This window comes from Zootermopsis nevadensis, unplaced genomic scaffold (assembly GCF_977971745.1).
Source record: "Zootermopsis nevadensis isolate Lab colony 2312 unplaced genomic scaffold, Znev_1.0 Znev_ptg000013l, whole genome shotgun sequence".
NCBI classification, from domain to species: domain Eukaryota; kingdom Metazoa; phylum Arthropoda; class Insecta; order Blattodea; family Termopsidae; genus Zootermopsis; species Zootermopsis nevadensis.
Genome location: NW_028259145.1, coordinates 5441466 through 5456669, shown reverse-complemented (window position 1 = coordinate 5456669; position 15204 = coordinate 5441466). Strand labels below are relative to the sequence as shown.

The 15204-nt window shown below is 42.9% G+C and overlaps 1 protein-coding gene across 4 annotated transcripts in view; it reads left to right on the top strand.

Annotated features, from left to right (window-relative positions):
* The window catches only part of lobo (coiled-coil domain-containing protein lost boys), a 140398-nt gene that overhangs the window by 13024 nt on the left and 112170 nt on the right, over positions 1-15204 (top strand). The window lies entirely within an intron of this gene.

Sequence of the window (15204 nt, the reverse complement as noted above, 5' to 3'; positions counted from 1 at the left end):
GCACAACACTAACTTCACCAGTCCCTTGAAAGAAAAACACAAGAAACACTGTCATGTTTTTTCGTGGTAAAAGACAAACAGACTTGGATTATTGGCATTCAAAACAAATCAGCGAGAACGCGTCGTTCGCCAACTGGTGGCTGTTACAAGAAGTTACAGGCTTGTACTTAATGCATTGTTGCGATGGGACGAGACTGTCTGCGGCCTCTAACGGGCCCTAGAGATCCCAGCAGACACCATAAAAATAGTTTTCGTGTTCTAGAGATCTGCATTTTATGACGTACCATAACAAGATTTTATTACACATTGTTGAATTGGTAAATCCCTCAAATAATCAAAACGATGGTCTTCTTTAATTGAAAGTAAATCGGTTCCCTTTAGCTAATAGTATATACATACAGTTAACAAAGAAGTGATGAGTGAATTATATGAGAACGAAGTATTGTAATCTTTCGTGCGTTATTGTAATTTTAAAATTTAAGTTTGGAAAACTCCCAGGTTGATTTTTCAGGGGTGCTCGGCCCCAAAAACATTTCGTAAACCTTGAAACAGAGGAAATAGAGGAGGTTAATGAGAATGACGCCAATTACGTAATAATGTATGCAAGGGGGACAATTCACACTTGCCAACGTGTATGTCGCACCCAGTCAAAGTCGCGGCCTTGGAACAGAATACAAACAGTCGAAGGTCGCAACCCGACTTCCTGGCGGCCTACGGAAGAGAATTGCGTCCTCAGAGATTGGTGGTCTGGCCGTTAGAACGCTGGCCTTGTAATCCTGGGGTCTCGGGTTAGATTCCCGGCGGTGCCCGAATTTATAACTTGTGTTGGGCAAGGCCGTGGTCTAGGCAACACTGAGTTTTCCTCCGGGGGCTTCTTCCCCGGTTTCTCCGTGGCATCCCAACAATTACTCCATTCACACACAGAAGAAGGCAATGGCAAACCACTTCTGGATCATCTGCCAAGAACGTATATGAACAGGTCCCAGTCCGAGAAAAGGATGGAAGGATCCTGTTCATATGGACCTGTCCTCAGACGGAACACTAAATAATAATAAATATGCTTTTCACAAAACTAAATAATCACCATGAAATCTTACGTTTGGGCCTTGTCACCCGTTCCAATTCAGAATTAGCACTGAAATTATTAATCAATTTAGTTTATATTTGGCGGGACTCCTTAGACTCGTGATCTGCCCAGATTCAATGCCTCAGCCTACACGGGACAGAACAACTGAGAAAGACAAGGACATATATTCATGGCTATAGCGGGATTCGAACCCACGATTCCAGTATCGAAGCGCCACGAGGTTTCAGGTGTTCCCGCGATTTTTTATAAGAAATTGTTTGTTCTCAAATTGCAGTTAGAAGAAGACAATTGTCATCTTTCATCGTTCATAGTTTTGTGTGTAAATGTTTTCATGTGCCTGTAATCCTGTATTCTTACGGAAATTATGGTCCTTGTCGTGAGGCGACATTATGTCACGTGTCTTTGGCAAATCAGGGAGTGTCGCGGGTGAAACGTGATGCGGAACACTGCTCCAGGTTATCATCTTCCTGGCATACCATTCGAGCGACAGATGATTCAATTCTTCTAGTCACTACCTGTTATTTTGTCATGTTCATCACCGTTACCACAAAATTTGGCACTTCGAACAGCGGGTGCATTTGACGCGACAAGAGAACGTCGCGGTTGAGACTGGTTTGTATTCGACACGAAGGCAAACGCCATCTTTCCTGACCGACGTTTTCCGTGGTTCTTCTTAATGGTAAATACTGTCTTATCCCCTTAGCCTAAATCAGTGGTATTCAACCTGGGGTACACGTACCCCCGGGGGTACGCGAAGACATCTTAGGGGGTACGTGAAATTTAAAAAGAAAATATTATTTTATGATAAACACTGAATAATCAGTAATTTAATTTATTTTATTTAATTTAGATGTAGATTATATACTATGTATAACTTGAATTATACACCAACAACTTTGGGGGTACAAAGTTGAAGGGAAATTATATATGGGGGTACGCGAACAAAAAAGGTTGAATACCACTGGCCTAAATGAGAACTTCTGAACCTGAGGAGACGTGAGGTAATTTATTTAACACGTTTTCAAACAAGATCAAAAAATACCTTGTCGCATTTTGAATAAAAACTACGTCCTAATTATAAGGGGTACGTGAAGTCTCACTTTGAGACCCAGGGGGTTTGTCGACTGGAAATGGAGCCTTAAATCGTTCACAGTCAAACCCACCTCCATATGCAGTAAAGATACGTATACGACCCGTTCTTCAAGTGTCTGAGCATCTGCGGGTTCCAACTTTTTCGTTGGCTTTGATCTATTAGACATTTGGTTGGACTCCTTGGATGAGGGATCGGCCCGTCGCAAGGCCTCTACCTGTACACAGGAAAAACGCGGACAAACATCCATGGCTTGAGTGGGATTCGAACCCACGGTCCCAGCGACCAAGCGGCTCAAGGCCCACGCCTCAGACCGCGCGGCCACTGTGACGGCATGCAGTAAAGTAGGCGTCATTAAACAATTCGCGGAATAAAACACTATCGCCCTCTCCGTTAGTTGATATTTTATGGCAAAAGTGGACCTAATTAGCAGGAGTGTCTTCTGAATACGGACGGACGCAATCAGACACGAAAATGTCATTGTCGAAATGTCGGCCCCTGAAAGGCTAACGTCATTTGGAATGCGTTTGACAAGATTTGGAATGTGTTCTTTGTGATTTTGCACGCTTCATTTTGACTTGAAGTTCAATTATCGCAGATGCAAACCTGTCGTTAGGGTATCATAGAGTCAGAAATTCGTCTTCCCGAATTAATTACACGGAGCAGGGTCCCAGAGAGGCTAACAGTTGATCAAGAAATTACCAGTCTTTGTGGAACCCAGATTTTGATTACTGTAGACATCTTACTTCGTTGAAAATTCACGATATCTAAAAATTATCAGAGCTATGGACAATTTTTTAACCTTTTTGAGAAATTTATTTAAAAAATGCTGTCGACGGGGATGTTGGGCCGTGTATTCGCCTTCGTCGCCCTGATGATGGCGGCAATAAGTACCGCCGAAACGTCGGTCAATTTCCACTGGACTAGAAGGAACAACATTCCAGAAGACAGTCATCACTTTTCTTGTTGTCTTTGATACTTAAAGTCTCGTGATGAATGCATTTGAATGTTAGTGGGAATAACATTGAGCGGGCTGTTGTGAACACGGGGATGAACTTGCGGTTTCCATAAAATGACAGTTCTAGAAATTTCTAAAGTATAAAATTTAGTCGAAATTTGAATATGTGTCTTCCTCAGGATTCGAAAGCGCATTAGGTCACAAAAGTCGTAGTGCATTAATCAGGCGTGTTGTGAAGGGACGGTTCTGGATTACTGAAGCTCACGGGCCGAGAGTTCTTTATCAATTTATCGTCCACGCATCGCTGCGACGCGAAACCGAGATCGACGACCAACTGTAGACGGCTCACTGCGATAGCGCGCGTCCTCCTCCGGCATGATTTTGCAGAAAAGACCTGCCTGCTTCGTTCTTTCATGGCTTGTTGAACCTGCGGGATTCCACTTTCGTTACGAAACCATACATACAAGTTTTATGGTTGGCCAATCATGGTATTCAGTGGCCACTTCGTACTAGTTTGAAAAAAAAGGAACTGATTTAAATAGTGCACAGCCGTATCTTGAAATGTTTCTCAGCTGATGAAATTAACCCCTCACTTTATGGAATACCACATTTTTTCCCCCGTTCTGCTATATTTCGCGCCCATTTCATCTTCCTTAATTTAATCGTCCCAATTATATCAGTTAAATACTACAAATTATTAATTGATCTCATAATTTTCTCCATATCTCTTATACCCAAATATTCTTATTGACAATTTGTTTTAAAATACGCTCAGTCCATATGTTTTATCTTCGAATGGCAGCCAGACAAGGAGTAACATAAGAATTCCTTTTGATCTGAGATTAAGTGCAGACGGAAATTTAATTTAAAAAGATCGTGATTTGTAAAGTTACAAATAGAAGTTGCGTCGTCAAGTCACAGCCTTTAACGCCTCGGAAGGGCATCCCCATCTTACCGCGTCAACGATACAGCGTTGCTACGCTGCGAGTTCTGAGCCGTCTTCAATCACCTGAGATCCGCTGTTCGTGTTGTAAACGTGCGATTTTTCTGTGACCTGAAAGCATGTAATTTGATGACAGTTACTACAGACGTTTTATGGATGGGCTGCTTTTTCTATAACATTAAGAGGGTAACAGAAGCCTCTACATATTATTATTATTTATTTGACTGCAAATGGGTTTTTACCCGGTGGCAGTGGTCCTACAATAAGACACAAAACAATAAGACACAATAAAACAATGAGTCAGAACAAAACAATAAGACACCAAAAAAACATAAGACAACAAAAACAATAAGACACAACAGAACAATGAGACACAACAAAACAATGAGACACAACAAAACAATGAGTCAGAACAAAACAATAAGACACCAAAAAACATAAGACAACAAAAACAATAAGACACAACAGAACAATGAGACAACAAAACAATGAGACACAACAAAACAATGAGTCAGAACAAAACAATAAGACAACAAAAAACATAAGACACAACAAAAACCATAAGACACAACAAAAACAATAAGACACAACAGAACAATGAGACAACAAAACAATGAGTCAGAACAAAACAATAAGACACCAAAAAACATAAGACACAACAGAAACAATGAGACACAACAAAACAATGAGTCAGAACAAAACAATAAGACAACAAAAAACATAAGACACAACAGAACAATGAGACACAACAAAACAATGAGACACAACAAAACAATGAGACACAACAAAACAATGAGTCAGAACAAAACAATAAGACAACAAAAAACATAAGACACAACAAAAACCATAAGACACAACAAAAACAATAAGACACAACAGAACAATGAGACAACAAAACAATGAGTCAGAACAAAACAATAAGACACCAAAAAACATAAGACACAACAGAAACAATGAGACAACAAAACAATGAGTCAGAACAAAACAATAAGACAACAAAAAACATAAGACACAACAGAAACAATGAGACACAACAAAACAATGAGTCAGAACAAAACAATAAGACACCAAAAAAACATAAGACACAACAAAAACAATGAGACACAACAAAACAACACACCATACTAAAAATAAAACAACTCATAAGATTACCTAAAGTTACAGGGTGTCCCACAAAATTGTCTGCTAAGCTACTGGTGGGTATTCACGGGCTCGTTTTGAATAGACGGAAGTGAAGCAAAACTCACAGAAACGCTGGAAATTAAACGAGGTTATTTTTAATGAGAAACAATTAAATGAGCTGCACAGGAATGATTTTCTACTTACATTCAGCGCGCCTTGCGACATGACGTGCTACTTAAGCGGCTTGCAGTTCGCACACGCGAGCCCGCATTAAAACAGCACGTGTTACTCACCTCACTCTTTCGTCACCGTCCTTGATGCGTCGTAAAGGTTATCTCGGGTGTCTCCTATTTCTCCTGATTCGACAAATCCTTCGCGTGTCCCCACGTGTAGAAATAGACGTGTGTGTTAAGTCTGGCGATTGGGGTGGCCAGGCATGCGGAACTCAATGACACTCATAAATGCAGAGAGGTTGGCAGGTGACACAAGGATAGAATAATAGCAGTAGATGATTTTTCATTTAAAAACGTTAATGGTTGACATTTTGACCCGTGGTGATACGTTTTTCACTCAATATAAGTCAACAAATAACCACATGAGATTTGGTATGTGTCTCGTGGGACATTCTTTATGTTGCCCTGTAGTCTGGTGGAAGTTTTGCCGACGTTTCAGAGGTTCTACACGGCGCAGTAACCCCCAGGACAGCCATCTTTCCAGTCTTCTTTCTTTCTTAGTTTTTTTTTTTTGCTAACCAAACCGTCGCCTTTTGCATCCGACTGTCAAGACCCAGTCATGCGGACTCCAGGAAATGCCAGGGATCAGACACTTTTGTGTCCGGTCCCAGTCAACTGCGCGAGTATCAGCGTGCTGAAAACGTTGACCCGGTTTCGCCTTGGTGCGTGGGTATCTGGTCGCGTTTTTGTGTGCTGTCATTTGTTTCCCTGTGTTGGAATCATCCCTTGCCGTAGGAATTCTACCTTCTTTTGTTTAATATTCTGTACGTATGTCAAGATAAATTTGGAAAAGTCACGCAAACCATATTAAAATTCTTATTGATGGTTGAGGTTCGATACAGTTCGATTTGATTAATAAACAAACTATATCGCTCTGACTATACACGATCCCACGCAGTCACGTGATGTTGTAGCCTGCTCGCTCAAGTCCGTCATTTGTCTCTCGACAGTCGAAGTGCGAGGATGGCCTTTTTCACGGGAGCAACGAGTGTGTTCGTTGTCGAACACAACCTGGCATCGCTGACACACGGTGGACATTTCGAACACTTATTAAGCATTGTTTTTTTCCCCCAAATAGAACACGTGTCAGGAAAGGGTTTCTTGACTTTTCAATCATTCTGTAGTATGTAGTAGTGCCTTTTGTGGTGGTAAGCATCAAATGAAACAGAGTAACGGCGTTTGAACTTTTGACTTCTGCGGACCCACACTGAATCATTACTGGAAGTCGCTGGCCCCTAAGCCGTCTGTACTATTTGAACCTCAAAACAAAACACAAAAAATTCTCAACACACAAATACGCAGATTACGAAATATTTTATTTAATTCGCAAATGAAAATAATATACAAAATATACAATATAATGGCAAGGTTGTTGCTGCCAATTCAGCCACTAGATTTTCGATACTCGGTTTTATTTCTGAGAGTTTAATTCTGAGGACAGATTCTACATTTCTTAAGCGGTCTCTGTATTTATTTTCCTGGAGCATAAGAGATGAGAAAACTTTTCCACGTAAATAGGAGGTGGGGAATGGAATTTAAAAAAAAGCTTTCTGTGCTTTGTGCGATAATTCGGGATAATCCGTTCTTACACGAAACCAAAAATTCGCCATAGAATTTTCCTTGTATTGAAGTTTTAGTGCCCTATCCGTAGGGATTTCAATCAAGCCATTTTCTCCTGCTGCTGTCAGCTCTGTTAATTCGTCAGTATCTTCATGAAATGGATCTTTGATCCAATTCTTACTTCCATCTCGAGGTGGAAATTACTCGCGAAAACTAGGATAGCAGATCATGCAGATGTTGGATAAAAAATTCCAATATTTCGTTTGATAATTCTTCATTAGCAGATTCTAGGAACGTCTTCGAAATTTCGTTTTGATAAGCGACGAGTCTGATCATTACCTCGACTTTGTCTTCGACATTTAAAATTGTGATTCCTCCTCCATGAATGCTGAAGAATGCTGAAGTTGAGAGCATTTAAATGAGTGTAGTTGTCAGCCACATACGCCAGCATGGCTAATCATTTAATTCCTCGGTAAGTGCGAATGGAGATTCCAGATCAATGAAGAATACTCTGATATCATCTCTTACTTCGAAAATCTGGGACAACACTTTGTTGCGAGACGGCCATCGGGCTTCTGTTTGCGGCAAAAGCTGGTGATAATCACCAGCTGATCAAAAAGCCTCGAATTTAGTGACCTAGCTTTGATAAAAATTTACGATTTCGACTGTTTCATTCAAGACATTTTTAAATTCTTATGGAATCTTCTTAGTGCCTGATGAACGCAAAAACGATACCATGTAACTTAAGGGTTATTTTCCTTTAATCGTGCATTGAGTCCAGTTAAGGTACAATTTGGCTGCACGCGACAGAGACAAGCGACCGAGGCAGGTGACAGAGTTGCGAGACCGAGACTGGTCGCTTCCTGTCTGCTCTCTGTACAATTACGAGCGCGAGACAAAGCACAGGAGACCGCTCTCGGACCAGTAGTGTCTCGCGACGGGCTCAGGCAGCACGTGTGTTGTTGAGTAAAATAATGGCAGAAATTAAATTTACTGGTGACCAAGATGAGCAATTGGTAGAATTAGTAGCAGAAAACCGACCACTGACCACCGACAGAAAGATCCTTCTTCGCGTCTGGTTTTGAATATTGAACTCATAGGTTTTCTTTGTTTCTTTCGCAACAAATAACACAGCAACACATCATCTTCTTCTTATATTTCGAGTAACCTTTTTAGAAGCATTTTTGTACTCATTTTTCACAGAATATGTGCACGTATGTCTCAACAAAACAAAGAAAACAAACACTTTGCCGCATGTCTCGGTCGTCACCTCAAAAGTGTGTGGCGACAAGCTGCGATGTGTCCGTCTCCCGTCTCTGTCGCCTGCCTCGGTCGCTTGTCTCTGTCGCGCGCAGCCAAATTGTACCTTTAGTCTCCCAGACAGGTTGAGAACCGCTGATATAGAGGATTTACAGTGTATGACCGTCCCGAGTAGTAGTTTAATATTGCTGAATTCTGTCCACGTTTTGGAATTCGTGATGTAATGCACTTGAGTCTACTCTAACCCTTCGACACTGTCGAGTAGGCCCATACGCACAGAACAGGTTTCGCGTTGCGCTAACCATCTAGGCTTGAATCCTGAGAGTATTCAGTTCGATAACCTACAGAATTATCGACTGTTCTAACTGAGATTTCCTCAGTCTCTGCACACGAATTTCAGGATCGTACCTTCAAATACGTCACGACCTTTTTCTTCGAAATTTCTACCCATGGTCAACCCTCCGTCGCATTCGACGCTGGAACCTTTTGGATCAGATGCTCAATATTCGAATCCGAAGGCCGCTTCCCGGTCAACCATTCGCCTTTCCCGTAGGCATGATCATTAGGTGAAACAGATTATACCTATTTCAGTAGAGAACTGTATCGTGCTTTGTGCTTGCAGCCTACAGCACCGTACGAAGAAAACGGAACGTCTTAGGGACCGGAAACACGCAAGCAGACTCGTGTGTAACATTTACGTGGTGCAGGCTTGTTTAAAAATTACCACGCATGGATCGAATTCGGAACAGACTCACACCAAGGCCCGCCATGACCGGTCACTCTGTCCAGTCTCTTTCCTAAAGAATGCGTTATCACATCTGTTCACATCCCTTTGTGTTCTCAGTTTCCTACTCGTTTGGATCTACACCTCACGCGCTCCATTTGACATGTTTCCGTCAAAATTTCTGGAATTTCAGCCCCTACTCGAATGTCCTTGTCTTGTTTTCCCGCGCCTGACTTAAAAGAGTTCGCTGTAATGTCGCCAGAGAATATCGAGTATCAACGAGAGGTTCAGGTGAGAGGCGACGATAATATAAAATGGACAGGAAGTGGTCACCTGCTTTAAGGTAATGTGGCGACATTGACCTGTGGTCGCAAAAGCCATAAATACGAGGTGCGATCGGAAAGTTTCAAGACTGTGTCAATAGAGGGCGAACCGGATGTAGTACGATTTCGGAATGGCGTGTGCATCAAATTTTGCCAAATACTCGCCAAAACGGCTACGGAAACCTATGAAATGCTAAAGCAAGCATTTGGGGAGTCCGCAATGGGTCGTGCACAAACTTTTGTGTGGCATTCACGTTTTAAAAATGGCCAAACCTCTGTCGATGATGACGAGCGTTCTGGACGACCATCTTCGAGCACAACGCCCGAAAATGTTACGAAGATTCGGCAGGCCATTCACGAACATCGACGTCGTACCATCAACGACTTGTGCGACATTGTTGGGATAGCCTATGGGACCTGTCAGCTGATTCTAAAGGAAGAACTCCACATGCGACGCATCATGACAACGCGCCAGCGCACACCGCCCTCAAAGTTCAGCAGTTTTTGGCCTCAAACACCATGGCCGTCATCCTGCACCCTCCTTATTCGCCGGATTTAGCTCCGTGTGACTTCTTCCTCTTCCCAAAGATGAAAATTCAGCTAAAGGGAAGGAGATTTGAGACGATAGAAGAGATTCAGGCAGAATCGCAGATGGTGCTTGACAGGCTGACAAAGAAAGATTTCCAGGGATGCTTCCAGGCTTGGCAGCGGCGCTGGGATCGTTGTGTTCACTCACAGGGGAACTACTTCGAGGGTGATGGATGAATTTAATACCTGAGATAAGTGTACGGGTTTTTATACGCGCAGTCTAGAAACTTTCCGATCGCACCTCGTACGTTGTGCTCACACGCGTTTGCGTAAGTCGAACGCTGCAATCTTCGTGCGTGTCCAGGAGTTGCCTAAAAAAAGTCTGGACTGGAATCGAGATTTGATCTGCTGCTGTTAAAAGTAGACAACAACGAAAAACAAATGCTTTTTGCTGTCTGTTTCTCGTGCCAAACTTACGTATTTAGTTTCATTTGTGTGTGTGTGTGTGACCGAAGGTTGGGCCACGTGATAGCACGGTCTGTCCATGTGGGATCTGCGATGGACAAAGCGGCGCTGGGACAGGTTTTCCACCGAGTCCTTCTGTTTTCTCCCCTCCAATATAATTCCGCCGCGGCTCCAGACTGCCTCACCCCGTCGCGACAGTACGCCCTAAAGACGCTTCAACGCCATTTGAGATTTTAACCTGATACTGTTCATTTAGCCTTGACCGCCTGTACAGTGGGATCATGTGTTCGAGTCCTGTTCAGGGTTGTGTTACCCTATGAAGGCAGAGGCCTTGGCGACAAACTGATCACTCGCCTAAGGAGTCCCACCACATGTCTAAATAGATTAAAAATGCTCCTATATGAGGCGGCCAAGGCCATTGAATGACGATGGAGTCACGAAGTAAAGCAGCTGAGACATACAGCGTGTTCCAAATATAAATGGAACTTACTTCAAAGCGAACAACGTTGGCTTCGTGGTGCAGGTGACAGCGGTAAACTCGCTGACAAGCGACCACCAAAATTTCTGTTGTGTATACATATTTTTTTGTACATTCTGTGTTCAGGTTAAATATGCCGAGATCGAAATTTTTCTTTGCATTGAAAGGTTGTCTCTTAACTTTTTCAGTCACCACACACGTATTGGCCCTCTAAAAAGATCGTACGTCATCCATAACTGAGATCTGACTTTTTTGTAGGACGATAAAGTTAAAATTGTTTTTAAAAAAACACATTTGTATTGAAAATTCTAACAAAGCACCATTTTCAAATTAAAATAATTACTTCTCTGTCCTACAAGAAATAATATGTTGTGCAAATCGTGGTTTTATCGTCGTCACCAGCATCAGTACGTGTATTTAGATATCCGTGTACCATGGAGATGGTTAAGTGACTGTACAACAGCTTTTGCCCGAGGCTTGTCGGAGCAGAGAGCAGTAGGAAGCAGGGTTCGTCACGAACATGTCGCTTGCCTGTGGCGCCGTGCGTGGCCAGAATGGAAGTGCAGGTTTCAGTTCACTCGATAGCAGTGACGACCTCATGTTGTCGTTGATTTTGCGCGCATGTTGGGTCCAGGTAGCCGCGTTAACACGAGTGGTAGGACTTGTAATTAAACCGTGTGTACGACCCCCAGTTTAACAGGAAATCAATGCTTCCAACAAGCACGTGAGTTGTGGGTTCGAATCCTACTCTGGACGACGCACTGTCGTGTACTATTTTCTTGGAAAGAATCCGTCCGCCCTTTGAAGTAAATTGATCTTTTTCGTAGTGGCATTTCAAGATTCTTAAGACTTTGTGTTAAGATTGCTTTTGAAGGCTAACTAACTAGATGGCTTACCGAACCCGAAGGTTCATCACCGAACTAACCAAAGCCCTCCACCGGACCCTGTCCTGGGCCAACAAAATCCAGTCTCCTTTAACTCCTATCTCCCATAGATCCCGCCTGAGATTATCCTCCCATCTACGTCTAGGTCTCCCCATCGGTCTCTTCCCCTCAGGCTTCCTCCCGCCTGAGATTATCCTCCCATCTACGTCTAGGTCTCCCCATCGGTCTCTTCCCCTCAGGCTTCCTCCCGCCTGAGATTATCCTCCCATCTACGTCTAGGTCTCCCCAGCGGTCTCTTCCCCTCAGGCTTCCTCCTGCCTGAGATTATCCTCCCATCTACGTCTAGGTCTCCCCAGCGGTCTCTTCCCCTCAGGCTTCCTCCCGCCTGAGATTATCCTCCCATCTACGTCTAGGTCTCCCCAGCGGTCTCTTCCCCTCAGGCTTCCCAACCAATACCCGGTGCACACCTCTTGTCCCATCCATGCGCGCTACATGCCCCGCCCATTTAATTCTTCTCGACTTAATCACCCTGACAATACTGGGGGAGGAGTACAAAATTTTGAAGGATAGTTGGACTAATCCATGATTTTGTAAATTTCTTCAGGTTTTTACCTCAGAAGGGAAAGTGTTTCCATAGTCCAGTGAAGTTGCGGAGTCGAGATGTAAGTGCACTGTTTAACTTTTGTTTCACGAGGAAAATTATTTATGAAATATTGTCAAAGTTGGAGGTTCTCAGCCCACGGTCCTCCGTTGTGTACGGCCCGAGTACATTTTTAAGAACATGCCCTCTGAGCCAGTCTGTATGATTAACTAATATTTCCCTGAGATCAGAAAGACTTTTTTGTTAATTCCGACAATAAATATCGCTATGAACTGTAGGCTACGACTTGACGTAGAATCTCAAATCAAAAACTAGGACGCATCTTACTGACAAACTATTTGAGAGACCTATATGAATTGGAACTGTACGTACAGTTTTCGCAACGTAGCTCCGAGCTTGGATGACCATTACAACGACACATTCGGCGTAGCGGTAGCCGATATGGAGAGATACCCCAATCCTTCCTTGTACTGTCGGATGTGAAATTATTACGTTTAGGATGTAGATGGATTGTTTGTTTTATAGTTAACTTTGCTTCCAGTGTGGTGTGAATGCCAAAGTATAAAAATGTCGCACATTTTGTCGAAATTAAAAGGGGAAAAAATGTTTTCAGTTGGTCTCGGGTTCGATTCCCGGCGGTGCCCGAATTTATAACTTGTGTTGGGCAAGGCCGTGGTCTAGGCAACACGGAGTTTTCTTCCGGGGGCTTCCCCGGTTTCTCCGTGGCATCCCAACAATTACTCCATTCACACACAGAAGAAGGCAATGGCAAACCACTTCTGGATCATCTGCCAAGAATGTATATGAACAGGTCCCAGTCCGAGAAAAGGATGGAAGGATCCTGTTCATATGGACCTGTCCTCAGACAGAGCACTAAATAAATAAATAAATAAATTGTCGATTATCTTAATAATGACTGATTCAGGCTGAGGTCACTGTTGAAATTCTGTTGTGCTATAATGACAATAGAAATCATTGTTGTAACACTTTCTGCACAACAATGACTTCGGATTACATCAGTGCAACAACGACCAAAGCGCGAACAGTGGCTTCAGATCGTATCTGTGCAATAATGGCCTACGTCAGTGCACTCCAAAGAGTGTACCATTCCAGTCTTGTTAATAATTACCGCGGAGTTTCAATAAACTATCATCTTTTATAACATGGCGGCCCGCTGTTCGATTATGAGCACACGTTTGGAAGGGGTGGAGTACCCGGTGGTGTGAGATTCTGCTGTGTTGGTATGGCATAACTTGGATCAGTAGATGGATTTTAATCACCTAATTATTACTTTGCTTTTCAAAATTTGGAAAGTAGGTGTTGTTGTTGTTATTATTATTACATCTATTCACCACTTTATAGGGTAATTACTTCTATGTACCCGAGATAAACCTTGGCCCTGAGGCAAATAGTGCAGCAGCTATTTCCGAAATACGTTTTGTTTTTAATACGTTTCACATGTATTATATAGTTTTATTTAGAGGGACGACTACATATTCTACGACAGCGTCTTTCGAATTATGTATGAAGATCCTAAAATGGCAGTTTTCTGAAGTTCCCTGATGTTGTGTTCGCCCGAAATGTTGGCCAAATATTTTCTGAGTGGCTTGGAGACAGTTCCAGTTTCTCCTATAATTATTGGGATTACTTGTGCTTTCAATTTCCACATTCGCTGTATTTCAATGAGAAGGTCCTTGTATTTCAAGATCTCCGCGTCCTTCTTAATTATATTCCTGTCAGCAGGTATTACTGTATGAATTAAGAGACAATTTCCGTTTTTGTTTCGGATTATAATATCTGGTTTATTGTTAATATTATGTGTTGTTTTTGGTTGGGCTTTAGTCAGTGTAGTTTTGGGCCCCGAAGGGTTCTACTGTTTAATAATATTAGGAAAAGCATTCCATAGAAACATATGGACCGACGGACATACAAGACCTCCGTGTTGTGCGCCTGTGCAGTCCGCGAAACCCATTAATATCGCCATAATCCCCCCCCCCCCCCCCATTAGTACAGTACAGCGTCGTTAAACACGAAAAGAAATCGGAACTCGCAGCCTCTCGTTTGCAACTGCAGAGGCGCGTCGAATGATTCCGTTCCGAACGACGACGGGGAAGGGAACTTCGTAGTCGCACTGGGGCGCGACCATCACGATATTCCGACGTTGATTGTCCTTGTGTCCTGTCATGCACCGATACTTTAAGGAATTTGTTTCTTGATTCGTAATGACTCTTATCAGCTGCACCGACCACTGTTTAAATTCCGGGTAGAGGCAAGAATTTATCTCTTAGTTTCATCCTCCGGACCCCACTTCAGCCTTGAGTGTAGCAATTAACAGGGGTAAAGTACCTTGACATTGAAGATCGCTGCTAACATCCATCCAGTGCCAAGGTCTACAGTGAAAGGGGCTTCTGCACGGTTCCTATGCTGTGGTTCTTGTGAGTGTGACATAGAAACAAAGAATTTCACATTTGAAGAATTTGTAGTTGTTTATAATGAAGTTTCCAAGAAATATTAATAACATTTTTGGGCTGTGAAAAGTAAAGTCGAGGTTGAGCATTTACTGAGGCGTCAAGAAGGGAACAAGATGTCATACTTTTCGCATTCTCTAAGGAAAGGAAACCTTTCACGTTGTTATATTGGCCTAGGAGAGAAGACGATGGGGTCTGGAGAAAACTGCATAATGAGGAGCTTAAAAATCTGTACTCCTCCCCCAATATCGTCAGGGTGATTAGGTCGAGAAGAATGAGATGGGCGGGGCATGTGGCACGCATGGATGGGACAAGAGGTGTGCACCGGGTATTGGTTGGAGAGACTGAGGAGAAGAGACCGCTGGGGAGACCTAGACGTAGATGGGAGGATAATGTCAGGCGGGATCTATGGGAGATAGGAGTTGAAGGAGACTGGATATTGTTGGCCCAGGACAGGGACCGGTGGAGGGCTTTGGTTAA